This window comes from Aethalodelphis obliquidens, unplaced genomic scaffold (assembly GCF_003676395.1).
Source record: "Aethalodelphis obliquidens isolate GAN/ISIS:26980383/991018 unplaced genomic scaffold, ASM367639v1 scaffold26, whole genome shotgun sequence".
In the NCBI taxonomy this organism is placed as follows: Eukaryota; Metazoa; Chordata; class Mammalia; order Artiodactyla; family Delphinidae; genus Aethalodelphis; species Aethalodelphis obliquidens.
In genome coordinates this window covers 8,112,366-8,128,441 of record NW_020837970.1, presented here as the reverse complement: position 1 = coordinate 8,128,441, position 16,076 = coordinate 8,112,366, and the positions used below count along the sequence as shown (strand labels likewise).

At 43.5% G+C, this 16,076-nt stretch overlaps 1 protein-coding gene and 1 long non-coding RNA gene across 3 annotated transcripts in view; both read left to right on the top strand.

Moving 5' to 3' along the window:
• RORA (RAR related orphan receptor A) overlaps positions 1 to 16,076 on the top strand; it is a 733,771-nt gene that overhangs the window by 360,162 nt on the left and 357,533 nt on the right. The window lies entirely within an intron of this gene.
• On the top strand, positions 3,200 to 15,132 carry LOC113629084 (uncharacterized). Its single transcript, XR_003436378.1, has 2 exons — positions 3,200 to 11,254; positions 14,843 to 15,132. It is a non-coding gene; the product is annotated as an uncharacterized LOC113629084 (long non-coding RNA).

The following is a 16,076-nucleotide window of genomic DNA, read 5'->3' as shown; positions in this document are numbered from 1 at the left end:
GGTTTTATTTATGTATTTATATTTACCTCATTTGAAGGAATATTGGGGGCAAATTAAAAGGAAACTTCTAATATACAACAATGGCAAAATACAAGAGGGACCAGAGAAAGTATAAGTAAAATTGAAAACTATCATGACCAAATTAAAGAATATACTATACAGAGTATATGGAACAAAAAAGATGATACCGATTCATTTCGTGTTTGACCTGGCCTTCCTGGCAGCCAAAACAAAAGAGGAGACACTCTGTCAATTCACAGTTCTTAATATCAAAATGATCATCAAAATGGGATAGCTGTATTCCTGAAATTAAATAGTGAAAGAAATCTCATAGGGAACATTGAGAGGCTGACTTAGCTATAGTCTCAGCAGAATTCCTAAAAGATATGGATTAATCTGCTTAGTGTGGTAGTTTTTGCAGCATCTTTTTTTACAACCCAAGAGCAGAGCATTAAAATAAATGTGTCAAACAGGGCAATACAGGTCACATATGTAGCCTGTGGCCTTCAGTCCATATTCCCACCCCACGTCCCAAAGCATAAAACATTGCCTCTGGCACAAAGGATCTTCATTATAGATCTCAGATATTGAAACATATAGACATGTCTGAGTCCCGGACTATAAATGTTGAGTAATAGAGAGCAGGAACTCTCCTGAGGTTCAGAGAGACAACCCATCACTGCGGGCTGAGCCTTAAAGGGGCCATTTCTAGCATGGGTTGGCATTTGGACTGAGCTGGACTGAACAAGCATTGGGAAGGAGATGGATGAAAGATGAGTCAGGCTGAATGTGGCTGATTTGATTTATTCCTTTTACTTAAACTGTGTTGTGCCTCACTTTCATGTTTCTGTGGAGGATACTCACCCTTGGCTCCAACTGGAAAGTGAAACTGCAGGGCGTTCGTGGGCTGTGGCCGAGGAACCATCAGCAATCCCATTACCAATGCTTAGAGTGAGTCTCCTAAGGCAGATTTGGCTCCAAGCAGCAACCACAGCTCTGTTTTCATAAAGTAATTTCACTTATTTGCCCCAGTTAGTATTAATAAGCCCAGGGCTACATGCTTCTACTTATCAGAGCACAAAGATAATAGAATAATGGAATGTTCAAGCTGAAATAGACCTTGGAAATCATCTAGTTCAGCCTCCTCACTTGACCAATGAGGAAACAGTGGTGCAAGGAAGTGGAGGGCCAGGTTTCAGATTTACAGACTGGCTAGAACCCAGTTTCTCTGACCACTAGCCCTGTACATGGTTCATCAGGTCTGTCTGACATCTTCCTACCTCATCTCTGAGAACTAGAGTGTGGTGGAAAGAGCACTGGACCAGGCAGTGGGAAAACTACGATTGAAACATACCTTCATTCATTGTATCTTGAGTTTCTCTAGCCTCTTAATTTCTCCCCACAACAGCAAGCTCATTGTGAAAGTGGATGCCTGATACCGTTCCCAAAGGAAGAGATGCAATAAGGCCAAGTGTCCACGGTACTGGTAGCATAGCATCATGGCCCTTCTTTTTTACATTTATTTTATTGAAGTATAGTTGATTTACAATGTTGTGTTAATTTCTGCTGTAGAGCAAAGGGATTCAATTATACATATATATATATTTTTTCTTTTTCATATTATTTTCTGTTATGGTTTATCATAGGATACTGAATATAGTTTCCCATGCTGTACAGTAGGACCTTGTTGTTTATCCATTTTATATACAATGGTTTGCATTGCTAATCCCAAACTACCACTCCTTCCCTCCCCCCACTCCTCCCCCACCCCCACCCGCCCTAGACAACCACAAGTCAGTTCTCTATGTCTGTGAGTCTGTTTCTGTTTCGTAAATAAGTTCATTTGTGTTATACTTTAGATTCTGCTTATAAGTGATATCATATGGTATTTGTTGTTCTCTTTCTAACTTACTTCACTTCGTACCATGGTCCTTTTGAATCAGCCCAAACTTGGGGCAAACCCAGTGCTGGCGGTACTTAGTGGTCTGTGACTTTGAACACATATTCTAGCCTTGGTCACCCTAAGCTTCACTGGACTGTTCCGATTACTGAGTGAGTAAATATATACAAAGCACAAGTACAGGGCCTAGCACTGAGATGCTCTTATTGTGCTCCTGCTTCCTTCCTTCCTGATAGATCACATGTAGGTCCATGTGTATCTCTGAGGCACATGAATCATCCAGAACTCCATAGTCAGAATGTAGAGTGATCTGATGTTCCTAAGTTACTTACCTCTTTCCACTAAGTCAGCCTGCGAGTCTCATTTCCATTTCTCTTCAACTATCCAAACATCCATTTTCACCTACACAGAACCTTCTACTGGCCCAGGGACAAATAAATCACATTTTGAGTGGTCCCAGGACAATTCAGCTTTACAGAAAAAGAAAGGATGGCAATATGAAGGACATTCGCTGTGTTGGGCTGTCACCAGGTCCCCATCGGAACCATGAAAAATTATGGCCAGTAAAATAACATTTTTCAAAATGTGACACTACCCTTCAATTTATCTGGGGCAATAAATGGATTTTGAAGAGACTGTTTGAGGCAAATTCATTCTTCAGGCACTCAACAACATATCAAAAATGAGTTGCATTATTAATTTATAGTAGCATCATTTGTTTTCTCTCAATAGTCACCTTTACAAACTCTGGTGTAAATTTTCTCTTCCTTTTAAAACATCTCAAAATATTTGCACATGCACTGCCCCCAGCATGCCACCCAATCGTCTTCACCTCCTACAAATATAAAAATGATTCCGATTGGTTGGCATGCAGAATCTTCTAGCCATCCTTTTGCGATAATAAGAACAAAAGCAGGTCATGTTGATTGAGAATGACTGTCTGCCAGATAGCCTTGTAAACAAGTTTAACTATAATATTTAATCTTCGCAACAATCCTGTGACGTAGGTGCCATTCTTTTTTTAAAATAAATTTATTTATTTATTTTATTTTTGGCTGTGTTGGGTCTTTGTTGCTGTGCGCGGCTTTCTCTAGTTGCGGCGAGCGGGGGCTCCTCTTCCTTGCGGTGCACGGGCTTCTTGTTGCAGTGGGTTCTCTCGTTGTGGAGCACGGGCTCTAGGTGCGCGGGCTTCAGTAGCTGTGGCTCGCGGGCTCTAGAGTGCAAGTTCAGTCAGTAGTTGTGGTGCACGGGCTTAGTTGCTCCGCAGCATGTGGGATCTTCCCAGACCAGGGCTCAAACCCGTGTTTCCTGCATTGGCAGGCGGATTCTTAACCATTGCGCCACCAGGGAAGCCCTTGTAGGTGCCATTCTTATGTCACTTTTACGTATTAGGAAACTAAGGCAGAGGATCCTTTCCTAAAGCAAAAAAATAAACAGACATCATCCCCATCTATGAGGTCTCATGATACAGGTTTCCTAGACCAGATTTGCTTAAATCAGAATATGTTTGAGTGCTATTTCTTTTATTTAACTCAAAATGTAATTATCAACTTTAACTGTTTCCAAGTCTAAATAGTGAAGAGCAGAGAAAAATTAAGTAAAGTACCTATTGAGTTAAGACCAACACAACAATGTCTTTGGAAGGGAATTCTCTCTCTTTTTTTAAAAATGAATTATACCATTGGGTTATTTGCCTATGTTTTAGTATTAAGATGACCTTACTGTGACACATACAAGTGTTTTGATTGTTTTGCTCCTGGAGAGTCAGGACTCCTGGGTGCCAGCCCTGGTTCTGTCACTGTCTGTGCCATATCAGGTAGGTCACTTCATCTTTCAGAAAACTGAATCTCAGTTTTCTCAATTGTGAAAGATTAACCCTACGATCCCAACATTCCCAGAGGTTTATAATGACCACAGGGTAGATCCAAGCAGCAGTTTACAAACTCATCATGAAGATGATGAGGAGAAAACTACCCATCTTTAATGCACAGTCATCAACCTTCAAAACTCAGCATTGCATTTCGACCTGTCTGAAGGGAGAAGAGTATAATTGGACTGCAGAGAGGAAAAAGCCTGTATGAAAGCTTAATAATAATAATAACCAAAAAAAAAAAAAAAAGGCAGTCTTGAGGCATCACGACACTAAAAGCTCATTAAGATCTCTGTCCCAGCTATTACACTACTAATTGAACAGTTACCCAAATAGATGTACAATCCAATAATGACTCAAATTAAGGCTTCAACCTCAGAATCTAGTAAAAACTTGTACAGTTCCTGCTCCCCCTTTAAAAAGCTGTTCTGGGCAAGCTTTGGGAAGAGAAACTGTCCTATTGTGACTTCACTAAAGTAACATGAAAACTCATACAAGTCGCTCTTTTTGTTTCTTTTCCTACTGCAAAACACACCTCTCACTGTCTACTTCATTCCTTTCAGTGCCTTTTGTTTCTTTGGTGGAAGAGGATGCAGTTTGCCCACTCCAGTGGTGCCTGCCATTATCGCGTTCAGCATTTTTCTACAGTGCCCTCTTCCAGCAGTGCCTTGGTCTGCAAGACTGGGGGTCTGAGAGAGTCCTGTCTTGCCCTCTGAAGCAAAGCTCTCTCCCTATTGGATAATTGGTTTCTTGCCTATCTATTGGTTTTGCTTTCTCTTGCGGGGTTGTCCTTGCCAATATACACATCTCAGCTAAGAATTTTAACAGGTAAACAGTTTTGAGTTTCTCTCTACTTTTCCCTCTTCCCTCTTGTCCTGACCTTTACAGGGAAGAGGGATGCCAGGACCCATAGGAGGGAACCTTGGGAGGAGTAAAAATCAAGGGATGCCTTTGAATAAGGGAGAGTGTACAGACTTAGAAAATCCTCAAAGAGGTTTAAGATTTGTACATAGAAGATATTCACAAAATGCTCATTTCCTGTCTCTCTGGGCTGGTCACCTTTGATGTTAATGGAAGTTGGAGTAGTCATCAGCTGGACCCAAGATGAAATCTAGAGTGACAATAATTTAGTTGACCACCTCCATGAATTGTTTCCCTTCCTTCCTAAAACTAAGGGATGGTTTTGAGGTCAGCTTCGTATACCTGTTGAGGAGAGCCCAGAGACCTAGAATTCCTTTAGATCCTTCTGTCCTCTTCAGTCTGAGCAGTGTGGCCTTCTGCACACTTTCCTTGATCTAAGGGCCACTTAGATCAAGGAAAGTCTAATACACCAGGATACTTACTGTCAAATTACGTAAAGAGGAAGGCAGTTTAGAGAGATGCTTCATTCCTTGGAATTTCAAAAAAAGGATTTCTAACACTTTTAAAGTGAGGAATAGCTGCCTTTTGCTTGCCTCCCAACTCCCAGCACGGAATAAGACAGTTCACATGTCAACCCTGCACATACTAGCCATGTCACATTATAGCAAGCCACCAACTACCCAGGGTGACTCTGAGGGCCCGATGAGTAAACACTTAGGAAAGTGCTCTTAACTAGAAAGGTGGCTTACCAGTGTAGGTGGTTGAGTCTACAAGCGTACCCAGCTCCTCTACTGGGAATTGATTTACAGAAATTAAGAGGGAAGCACATTTTTCTGAGCTGTGTGATTGGCATTATTAAACTACCTCTGTTATAGATGGTTGACCTCTTTATCAACTCTGATATGCATGTGATTTCCTCACGAATTTTCAGTTCCAGTAAGGACATAGCAGTGGAATGGTGTCCTTGGGATCTGGTTTTATTGTTGGCATCCTCAGTTGCAACCAACAGGTCTTTTTTCAGGGACTGAAGCTGGAGCATAATTGTTAAGGATATCGCTGAGGACCATGTTCATCATGTGCCCAGTAAATATACATTGAATTAATAGCTTTGATATCTGCACCAGATATTTTAGAATTTTGTACTTCGATAATACTTAGTAGTACGTCACAGTTTGGGGAATTGAGGAGATAAAGCTGAAGACTCTGGCTTTACTTTTTGGATTTCAACAATATCTCCACATCTCGTAGGGCCATAGCTGTGGGTTGCTGTGTCTTGAACCATAGATGGGCTGTCGTCTTCTGGGGCAGAAGGCACTGCTTAGGTTGTTGCTTCCTTAACATTCTGGCAAACACTTCCACTATTTTTAAGGCACAGTATAGTTCATGCCTGTTTGTGCTGGACTTCGGGTCGAATGGCCTCTATTTACCTCTGGATGGTTTGACTGAAAGCCTTTATTATTGAAACCTTGAGGTTTGGCACATTCTCAAAGGTGTCAAGTTTCTCTTGCGACTTTTGACCTTTGATGCTACAACTAGATTTTCCATTGATGAGCAAATGATGCGTCTGCTGTTAGAGAAATGACTATACTCTCTTGGATTGGGTTATATGGCAAACTCTAACCGGTGATCAGCACATTTAGAATGGTTTGAGAACACAGATTTGGTTTCAGTCCCCAGCTAAAGGTTTGGATGATAATCTGAATTGGACTCGTCAGATCTCGATCTGGACCATTGAATTTGCAACACAAAGCTCAAAACCTCGAGAGGGAAGACTCTTGACATTTCTGTTCATGCCAGCTTCCCATCAGGAAGTTCAGCGAAATGTCCTCAGGCCTTTTGGCACATCTGGTTCTGTTCCAGGTCCAGGTTGTGGTTTCTTTGAAAGTAGTAGGTGTAGGTGGTAGGTACCTGGTACATGGAAACTGGCCACCAAATTGCAGAGTTAATGTTTCGGAACCACTGCAGGCCTAGGAGAGAGGGCTAAAGGATTTGCATTCCCTTAACCCTTTGTTGTGTCCTCTTGGAAGAGAGAGAACTTCATCAGGAATGATTGGTTGCTTCAGGTGAATTACAGAAACACTGATCAAATGTTCCCCACCCCATCCCGTACAGTGTCTTAAACTTGAACGTGGCTGCGTATTACCTGGGTATCTTGTGAAATGGAAGATTCACATTTAGTAGGTCTGGGCGGAGCCTGAGATGACACGTCTCACAAGCTCCAGGTAATGTTGATTCTGCTGGACCATAAACTGTGAATATTTTTGAGAAGCAAAGCCCCATTTTCAAAGCACTGTGCCAAGTGTAGGGAATACAAATGTGAATAGAAGCGGAAGAGAAGGCTGTTACCTTTAGGCAACCACCTGGTGGCCGGGAGACAGCCAGGTAAATGGTATTCATTCCACAAGTACTCAGGGCAGAGACTGAGCTGAATGGAGCCTACTGGGCTCTGAACTGGGCCTTAGAGGTGAATAGGAGGAGACCAGGTAGGGAAGCCAGAAAAGAATATCTTAGGCAGAAATAAGAACCTGGGCAAGAAGAGAAATCAAATACAAGCTTGTCGTCTTTCTGCAGAGGAGACCTCTAAAATAGTGCCCAGCTCATTCCCAGGCCTGGGCGGGGGGTGAGAGGGGGGATGAAGCCTATGAAAGCACAGAACCTTCCTGTGGCAAGTAGACAGTCGCTCACATCCAAGGGCACCAGGCCGTCCTTCTGCTGTGCAATATAATTAGAGCATTTGAGGCATGCAGTCGAGAGAAGCACCAAGCGGAGGGGATTGTGAGCCAGCCGAAGCTGTGAAAAAGTCCAGCAATCCCATTCTCAGCACTATTTGCAACCTTGCTGTTATTTCTTGTGGATTGACCAAACGGATGTTTTGCTTTATGCTTTTTTTTTTTTTTGGTGTATTTTCTTCCTCCTTTCCTCCCTCCTCCCACCCCCGCTTCCTCCCCTCCCCCCACCCCGCCCGCTTCCTCCCTTTCTCCCTCCCTCCTCCCTTCCTTATCTGAAAACTCAGAGTGAAACTCAGGCAGAGTGCACCACTTCCCCAGGGTTTTTCCTCTCCATCCTGCTGCCCACCTCTGCTTCACTCCAATCCCACCATCCCCTGGAATTCCACCCAGAAATGAGAACAGTTTACATTGCACATACTTGCAGGTCTCTTCTCACATTTGAGCTCCACACCGTCCCATCAAACTCTGATCTGATAGGGGGAGTCCAAGCATTGCAATCCAACAGGTACTCAAAAAAATCTCACGTGGTCTTTCTCTTTTACTGCGTATATCTGGCCTTGCCTGCCCACTAACCAGTAGGGTGGCCCAGAACATACCTTGCCATACTGTAGCAGCAACAATTTGCTTAGAAACTTACACAGCTCTCATTTTGAAGCCTTGCACTGGCAAGTAATTAGGGCAGGAACCAGCATTCTTATCCGCATTTAACAGGTGGAAAAACTGAGGCCCAGGAAGCCACAGCTCCTAAGTGGTGGTCCAAGGATATGAATACAGTGTTCTGACCTTCTGTCATACACGATCCGGCCCTGCAGTAATCTTTAGTCCACCCTCACAACAATCCAGGTTTCAAAGAGACTGAGAGAGGCTAAAGAACTTCCTGAGGTCAGTGAATTCCAAACTTAGGATGCAAACCCCACACTTTCTGATCTCAGAGTCCCCACTTTTACCCTGAGGCCATAGAGCTTCTTATATCATTCTGCAGTCCATTGCAGTCCATTCCGCCTTCACTTCACTTCTCTCTGTGAAATGGAGATGCTGTCTGTGATCTGTAAGACCTCTTCCCAGCTGTAAAAGGCTGTGATCATGTCATTTCGGCTTGGAAACCAGAGTTCTTCGCTGCCAGCTTCTATTCAGTGCTAATCATGTTGCTTAATTATGTTTAACTCGGAGTGTGTTTCACCGCAGCTGTCAACACACTTCAGTTTGTCGCGCTGATGAAGTCGATAGCTGCATGATAGCACCTGTGTGCCATTTTGCAGGGTGTATTCAGCAGCCAGGCAGACCTTCTCCTTGGCTACATGCTACCATGTTCTGTCTTGATGCCAGCTTAGTTCCTCTGTTTACACTGGACAGAAACGGCCATACCTTCAGCTACAAATACCCAGAAAGCAACATCGGTAACTTTTGGCCGAGTGAAAACCACTGGTTGTATTCCAGACTCTGGCAGGTTGTGTCGATGGGGTGCTCAAGGTGAAGAGAGCAAAGACTCATATATGACACATTACTTCCATGTTGAGGGCACAAGCAAAGAGAATTTCAGTCTCGGGCTTCTCCATGGTAAGTCCAACTCCTGGGTTGCTCCCCCTGTGATTGAAATCTCTGCCCATTGTTTCCCTTCAAGCTTCAGGGGGGTGCCACCTTATCTAGAAAGCTCTCCCCCAACATGTTCTGTCTATGCTCACACTTCGCCTGTATGTCCCTGAATTTCCATGAATCATAGCCCTTGCCCCACTGTAATGAAAATGTCTTTCATTATTTTTCTGGCTGAGGGCAGCAGCCATATGTCATTTACCCCTGGATGTATTCCCACTAAATGTTTGTTGAATGAAGAGTGAATGAATGAATGAATGAAGCCATCACTTTCTCAGTGTTCAGATTAGGAATAAGAGTTTCCTTTGTCTTTCTGATGTTCTTCCATTATTCCTCCTCTTTCCTCTTCTGGCACATTTGCTCAAAGTTTATCCAATCATTTGATCTCTGCTCTGAGCCTTCTTCCAAGCTCCTCTACAGACAGAATAGCATCCCTTTTCCCTCTTGTTTTCTTACCCTGTACACTCCTCTGATGGGCCAGGCTCTCTGTCCTCCACCTCTGAAATGATACCTCAAACTTTGCCAATTCGCTGTGTTCTGTGGCCAGAAAAGGGACAGCACTTTCTCTGTTACCCTATTTGAAATAAACATGCAATTTCCAGGACTAGTCTGTCTTCACACTTTACAGGATACTCTGTTCTTTCCCCTCGATCCAGACAAAATGTAAAATTCTATACATATGTATTTTCCAAGTTGTAAAATTACCAATTCATTTGCATCACTGACTTTTCCAAAATCTGTCTTTTTCAATTAATATTTAGGTATTATCTAGGGACCTTTCTGGTTCTAAAACAAAAATTTTAAAGTCAGTAACTCTGCAGATCAGGGATGGCTCTCCATTCAGGGGATCTGCTACCAGACCTTCTACCTTAATAGGTGACTTGTTGGTCGAAGGGAGACTTGGTCAGTGTGAATACATAGGGTGTTATTGCCAGGGAGAGAGTTGGGAGGGAAATAAGATATTGAGTAGTGAGAGGCCTCTGGGGGGGGGGTCTTCCTCCTTAATATACAAAACCTACCGTGTCACTTAATTGTGGCCTCAAGGGTGCCAGGAAGGGAGTCTTACCCGAGCTTTTCTCATCATCTCCCATAATTTACTTCTCCACCTGATGGGTTTCCTGGGTTGGTGATGATGACCTTCAGACCTTTTAAGGGCTGTGGTTGGTGAGGAGGAATCATGCAGCCATATTTACCTTCAGTGGGTTTAAGGATCTCTTGATATTGCTAAAAGTTTAAGATTCCCAGGCCCTTCATCAGGATTCCTGATTCAATATGCATGGAATCAGCCCAGAAATCTGCATTTTAGTTATTTGCAGTTCAGATTTAATACAGGAAGAAGTTTTTTTAATAACCAAACCTTGCAGAAGAATGAGCGATAAAATGTAAGACACCACACGTTTGTCCTCCAAAACTGGAATTACAGTCTACCTGCATGACGGGAGAACCATGGCAGCGTAAACTCAAACGTAACTCTGAAATTCAAAAAAAAAAAAAAAAAACCCAAACATAACTCTGCATCAGTTTCTGCTGGTGCCCTCCTTCATAATTATATCACTAAATCTGACCAGTTCCACCGGGTGGAATTCTACCGCGCTGATTCTTAACTTTTAGGGGACAGGTTAGAGCAGAGTGGCAAAGACCCGTTGGAAAATCTGGTGAAGGCACAAACATCTTATGCCCTAAGTATGGATTCCTTTGGCAAGGGGGATGGGAAAGATAAGGAATCCATATATGTCAAGTGAAAAAATCTTGCCCCTGACGAGCATTGCTTCTCTCCTCAGTACGGTTCCCTGTAGCTATAGACAGAAGAAGCGCCGAGGAATGAATCAGAAGTTATGCAGGCGCGTAGACAGTCTGTCACGTGGTTTCCACGTTACCATAAAAGTCGATTGTAAATTTTCGCAGTCCTGCTAGGCTGTGTTTCTCTCACTCTCGTTTGCACCATGAAAGGCTGGGAGACATCTCATTCCTTTGATAGCCAGTGCTCCAGGAAACTTGAAAGAACAGATTTCTCCCATGTCTTACCAATGAGTTACATGCAGGCTAATAAAGCAGCTAGTGCCAGCAGCATCGTCAGTGTGGTCAGTCACACAGACGAATGTGATCTTAAGCTCTGCCCCAGATCCTGAGCCCGAGTCAGCTACTTTTGGATTACTATGCTATGCTCAAAACTTCTACAAGCGTCTTTTCCAGATGTATTTACCGGGGTCAAGTTCAGAACTTTAGAAAGAAAATCCTGGTTGCTATGTTGGGTGATTCTCTATGTTTGGGAGTGTCACTGATACTACAATTGATTTCCTTCAGGTAAGAAAGGGGACAAATACTTTAAACTACCAAACTATCGTTCCTGCTTTATTCTCTATACTTTGCAGGTTTAAACATCAGATTCTTCATTACTGGATGAGTTGCAAAATGCCAAATACCTTTAGATAGACCACACTTGGAGGGACCAGTTTTACTGTGTTTGTTATTTGTGTGTTTCTGTTGCTAGGAAGCTTAGCCGAAGGGCTGCAGGTTGCTAATTTTGTTTCTGATACCCACCCACCGAAGGCCACATTCAGCCATACATCATATATGTGCTATGTGCCTTGGTTTACTTTTCTTCTTGTGTTTTATGTATCATCCCATCTAAATAGTTGTGTGTGTAGCATTTCCTAGATAGCATTTAGTCATCAACAGCAGAAAATCCTCTCTCCTAGGAGTGTCTAATATAGAAAAGCAGCCTTACCTCAGTGTGTACAGGGATTACCTCAGAGTGGGCATTATCACTAGCTAATAATAATAATTATTATGATTTGTATTTGTATCGTACCTGATCATTTATAAAGTACGCTTCCATCACTTAATCTTCACTAGGACCTTAAGCTGTAGATATTCAGCCCATTACAACTTTCCAGATAAACACTGTATTCACAGTACTCAAAAGATGATATAAATTGCCCATCACATGTGGACTGTAACTGAGGTTTGAATGTTGGTCTATCTGACTCCAGGTCCAGTGTCCTTCCAGTTCATCTACGTTTAAATTCCTGAAATTTTTGCAGTGACATAGGGGTACTGTTGCCCGTGCTGGGCCACAGTGATTGCACTCTTCCTAGAACCACGTGGTAAACGCCCTGCATTATTGTATCAAGACCTGTCCAACTATACAGTGAGCCCGTTTCCACAACAAGGTGGTGTCACAAGATGTTTTAATCGCTGCTTTCTCCTTCTTCTTCGGTGTCTTCTTGTTGACAATAGTATAGCCATTTGCTGCACTACCCACTTAAGTCCGAAGCCTTGTAGTCTTTTGTAGAATGTGGAAGCTTCTCGTTTTATGCCTTGTGACGCTGCTTCATGGAGCCGACAAGAGAGATGGTGGAAAAGGTTACAGTCACTCCATTTCTCTATTATCGTCTTCTCCTCAGAGCTTATCACTAATTTCGGTGTCAGAGCCATAGTCATTCTGAGTCCTCATGAAAGCCAACATACTCCCCAGAAATGCAGACAGCCCCCCTGACCTTTGCGGCTGGAGATAATGGCCAAGGCAGAGGCGCAGTGACCTTTAGGCCACGTGTGGGTGGCAGCACTTTATTTTCTGTGACATTCGTGTTGCTTTTTCCTCTGTCTGTGTTTTTAATTGGAAGCATGTACAGCATGAATCTTCCTGGTTCCCTCCACACACACCCTGAACTCTGAGAGATTGAGTGTATCTGATTCCCTTCATAAAGCAATGCTCTTGATGCTAAGCTGGGGGCATTACTAATTGCCACCGTTAGAGACACAAAAGATATTATGGGTGACCTTTCAGGGGGAAATGCTGTTTGCAGAACAGGACCTTTGTGCCACCTGGCCCAGCCCATGTTTCTTTCTCATGTTCATTTTACCCTCATGATCCCATGAGATAAATCTGGCACTTGGAGTTTTTTTTTCCAATCGGCGTATTTCGTTGCCCCAGAACTCTTATTATTCAAGGGGAACCACAGTCACTTAAGCCTCTTCCTCAAGTTCCATCTCAGGTGTTTTGTTTGTTTGTTTGTTTTTAATATCTTTATTGGAGTGTAATTGCTTTACAATGGTGTGTTAGTTTCTGCTTTATAACAAAGTGAATCAGTTATACATATACATATGTTCCCATATCTCTTCCCTCTTGCGTCTCTCTCCCTCCCACCCTCCCTATCCCACCCCTCTAGGTGGTCACAGAGCACCGAGCTGATCTCCCTGTGCTATGCAGCTGCTTCCCACTAGCTAGCTATTTTACATTTGGTAGTGTATATATGTCCATGCCACTCTCTCATTTTGTCCCAGCTTACCCTTCCCCCTCCCTGTGTCCTCAGGTCCATTCTCTACATCTGCATCTTTATTCCTGTCCTGCCCCTAGGCTCTTCAGAACCATCTTTTTTTTTTTTTTTTTTTTTTTTGTTTCCTTTTTTTTTTTTTTGCATACGGTTTTTGTTTTTCTCTTTCTGACATACTTCACTCTGTATGACAGACTCTCGGTCCATCCACCTCACTACAAATAACTCAATTTCGTTGTTTTTGTTTTTTTTTTTTGAATTTTTGAATTTTATTTTATTTATTTTTTTAAAGAGCAGGTTCTTATTAGTCATTCATTTTATACACATCAGTATATACGTGTCAATCCCAACCTCCCAATTCATCACACCACCACCTCACCCCCTGCTGCTTTCCCCCCTTGGTGTCCATACGTTTGTTCTCTACATCTGTGTCTTAATTTCTACCCTGGAAACCAGTTCATCTGTACCATTTTTCTAGGTTCCACATATATGCATTAATATACGATATTTGTTTTTCTCTTTCTGACTTACTTCACTCCGTATGTCTCTAGATCCATCCATGTCTCTACAAATGACCCAATTTCGTTCCTTTTTATAGCTGAGTAATATTCCATTTTATATATGTGCCACATCTTATTTATCCATTTGTCTGTTGATGGGCATTTAGGTTGCTTCCATGACCTGGCTGTTGTAAATAGTGCTGCCCTGAACATTGGGGTGCATGTGTCTTTTTGAATTATGGTTTTCTCAGGGTATATGCCCAGTAGTGGGATTGCTGGGTCATATGGTAATTCTATTTTTAGTTTTTTAAGGAACCTCCATACGGTTCTCTCTAGTGGTTGTATCAATTTACATTCCCACCAACAGTGCAAGAGGGTTTCCTTTTCTCAGGTTTGTGTCCTCCGAGAAGCTGTTTGCTACAGGCTCATCCAGCACCTTCGTTCCCCCTCCGGGCTACAGACAGCTTAGCCCACACCAAAGAGCTTGTCATCTATTTCATTCTTTATTAGTTACTGACTCTGTCCTGTTCCCAGATGACTTTCTGCATGTTCATCTTGTTTTCTGAGATAGATTTTTTTTACTACTTGTCAAAGAGAATTTGACCATCAGAATTTCCTAAGCACCTACTGTGGGCTGGCCCTGTGTCAGGTGCTTTATACATGGTTTCTTCAAATCCTCACAACACACCTGGGAGTTGGGTGTTGCTGTCTGCATTTTATAAATGAGCGACTGGAACTTATGCACAGTATACACGTTATAAACCTGTCAGGGGTCGCAGACAGCTAGTAAGCAGGGGAGCCATGCTGCCGGGCTGCTCCATGCATCAAACCCTGGACCCCAGGTGGGGATGGGCCGGGGAGGCTCAAAGCTTTACAGTGATAGTCTCCTGGAGGCCCCCAAACATGGGTTACGTTGCCCGTGTATCATGCACTCCCCGGTGCTGGGCCCATGGCGGGTGTTCTGTAAGAACATCTAGGATGGGGTTCTTAAAGGTGACACTGTTATGGCTGAATCACGTAGGGACAGGCTCCCCACTGAGGTTCAAGTAGCTGGGGCAGGGGTCCATAGAGACTGAAATCAGAAAAATGCCACAATGATGTTGATCTTTCAACAGTTCACTCAGCAAATACAGTGTTGGCACATGCTGGACCCTGGGGAGACCTCATGGGAAATGTGGTAGAGCCCTGGCCCTCAGGGGGAGGAGACATTATCAGAAACCACTTCCCCCTTCTTCAGAACCGTCCAGTGATGCAGAAGAAAAGTTCTCGAACTTCTATCTGGTTGGCACAGTGATCTTGTTGACAAAGGTTGGAGAGAGGAAAACTTGTGAGGAAGAAAAATCGCACACACAGAGCCTTCAACCAAAGTCACTGAATTGTCCTCAATAAAGGAAAGCTTGCAGAATACCAAGATTTACTTCCTCCCCCTATTTGACATTGCTTTTTATCTTCAGAAAACTCTGAGTATGTGTGATTTGGACAGCCGAGACCTAGAACACCCCAATAAATACCCAAGTACCTCAAAACTACCCCCCCCCCCCCCCCCGAGCCCGGCTCCAGGCACGAGGCTGCCAACCCTCCCAGCCACTCACATGCATGCCCAGGGCCCCGGGTGCATCAGGAATCGAGCAATCCTGCCTTCTTCCTCGGGGGCAAGAGGAACGCTGTTTCCCAGGTGGCAGGATTGACGCTTAAAATTGTCAAAGGGGATGACAAGGTGCCAACGTCTTAGAAGAACACTGCGCTTTTATGTTCTGCCGACTTTTGAAATCCAGCTCCCGCTCGTAAATCATCATGTAACCATGTCAGGGATTATGTATGGTTTTTATATTTATATAAAAATGTGTGCACTGTTCTTGCTGATGATTCAAGCAGTGTGACTGGCGGGCAGGCTTGGTCCACCTCGCAGAGCACGGAACAAGAGACCTGACAACAGCAATATGTTACTTCTTTTGTTTGTACCACGTCTTCACACCACTCACTGGGCAACAGCCTGAATGAAGTGTGCTCCCGTGCTTTGTGTGAGGGAGAAAGAGTGAAAATAATGGCCATTCAGGCAAAAGAAAGCTTTTTAGTGCTTTTCAGAAAGCAGTCTTGTTTTCATTGTTGCCCCTGTGTTCACATAATGGCCTCATCCTTGTCCTTCCTTGAAACACACCCAAAGCAAGGAAAACATCTCCCCAGTACACAGCAAATGCGTGCTCTTAAAGTGATCAACAAGGAAGGCGTGGGCCTGTGAGGGCTGTCAGACTTGGTGTGTCGAGGGGTGTGAGGAGAGGGCTTCCTTCTCAGAGCAAAGGCAGTGGATGGGTGGCTCTGGATGGCAGGACCTGGAGAAACAGAAATACG